The 1,814-nt window shown below is 47.2% G+C and overlaps 1 non-coding gene across 1 annotated transcript; it reads right to left on the reverse strand.

The window, feature by feature from the left end:
- Nucleotides 1-202: 202 nt before the first annotated feature.
- On the reverse strand, nt 203-309 carry LOC126250457 (U6 spliceosomal RNA). The gene has a single exon (XR_007545692.1). It is a non-coding gene; the product is annotated as a U6 spliceosomal RNA (small nuclear RNA).
- Nucleotides 310-1,814: the final 1,505 nt, after the last annotated feature.

A 1,814-nucleotide genomic window follows, 5' to 3' on the forward strand; every position in this document is an offset into this window, starting at 1 on the left:
ATCACACACATCCATGCCCGAGGCAAGATTCGAACCTGCGACCGCAGCGGTCGCGCGGTTCCAGACTGAAGCGCCTAGAACCTCTCGGCCCCATTGAAAATGATTATAAAGGACACACAACACCCAGTCCCCTGCCGGAAATCGAAACCGGGCCCCCGGCATGGTAGACGGTAACGCTACCGCTACGCTACGGAGGCGGACAAAATATGTGGAACGCTTAACGATTTTGCGTGTCATCCTTGCGCAGGGGCCATGCTAATCTTCTCTGTATCGTTCCAATTTTAGTATATGTACCGCCGAAGCGATTACGTAACAAGAAACAGATGCCGAGTAAACATGGGCTCCCACCAAGGAGCTATGAGCACTTGTTCATCTTCGCTTCTGTAAAATACATCGCTTCTACTGAAAAAAGTGCTCATAGCTCTTAAGGTACGCATTCTAGAGCCCAATTTTAATAGAATATTTGTTTCGAATGAGCGTGCCTATCATATCACTGAATATTGACCATTCCTCCTGTATCATTTCCCTGAATATTGACCATTCTTGTATAATCAAGTTAGTATTAAATTTGTATTACAATGCATATCTAATATTGCATTAGGGTAAATATGTAACCATCAATGCCGCATAATAACCTAATTAATATATATACACTGAAGAGCCAAAGAAACTGGTACACCTGCCTAATGCCGTGTACGGCCTCCAGGAACACGCACAAGTGCACGACGTGGCATGGACTCAACTAATGTCTGAAGTAGTGCTGGAGGGAACTGACACCATGAATCCTGCAGGTCTGTCCATAAATCAGTAGGAGTTCGAGGGAGTGGAGATCTCTTCTGAACAGCATGTTCCAAGGCATGCCAGATATGCTCACTAATATTCATGTCTGGGACGTTTGGTGGTCAGCGGTGTTTAAACTGAGATGAGTATCCTGGAGCCACTCTGTAGCAATTCTGGACGTGTGGGTTGTCACATGTCCTGCTGGAATTGCACAAGGCCGTGTGAATGCACAACGGACATTAATGGATGCAGGTGATCAGACAAGATGCTTAGATACGTGTCACCTGTCAGATTCGTATCTAGACGTATCAGGGGTCCCATATTACTCCAAATGCACACGCCCCACACCATTACAGAGACTTCACCTGCTTGAACAGTTCCCTGCTCACATGCAGGGTCCATAGATTCAAGAGGTTGTCTCCATACCGGTACACGTCCATCCGCTCGATACAATTTGGAACGAGACTCGTCCGACCAGACAACATTTTTCCAGTTATCAACAGTCCAACGTCAGTGTTGATAGGCCCAGGCGAGGCGTAAATCTTTGTGTAGTGCAGTCATCAAGGGTACACGAGTGGGTCTTCGTCTCCGAAAGCCCATATCGATGATGTTTCGTTGAATGGTTCGCACGCTACCACTTGTTGATGGCCCAGCATTGAAATCTGCACCAATTTGGGGAAGAGTTGGACTTCTGTCGCGCTGAACGATTCTCTTCAGTCGTCGTTGGTCCCATTTTTGCACGCTCCTTCTCCCGCCGCAGCGATGTCGGAGATTTGATGTTTTACCGGATTTCTGGTATTTACGGTACACTCGTGAAATGTTCTACTGGAAAATCTCCACTTCATCGCTATCTCGGAGGTGCTGTGTGCCATCGCTCGTGCGCCGACTATAACAAAAATGGCTCTGAGCACTATGGGACTCAACTGCTGAGGTCATTAGTCCCCTAGAACTTAGAACTAGTTAAACCTAACTAACCTAAGGACATCACAAACATCCATGCCCGAGGCAGGATTCGAACCTGCGACCGTAGCGGT

This window comes from Schistocerca nitens, chromosome 3 (assembly GCF_023898315.1).
Source record: "Schistocerca nitens isolate TAMUIC-IGC-003100 chromosome 3, iqSchNite1.1, whole genome shotgun sequence".
In the NCBI taxonomy this organism is placed as follows: Eukaryota; Metazoa; Arthropoda; class Insecta; order Orthoptera; family Acrididae; genus Schistocerca; species Schistocerca nitens.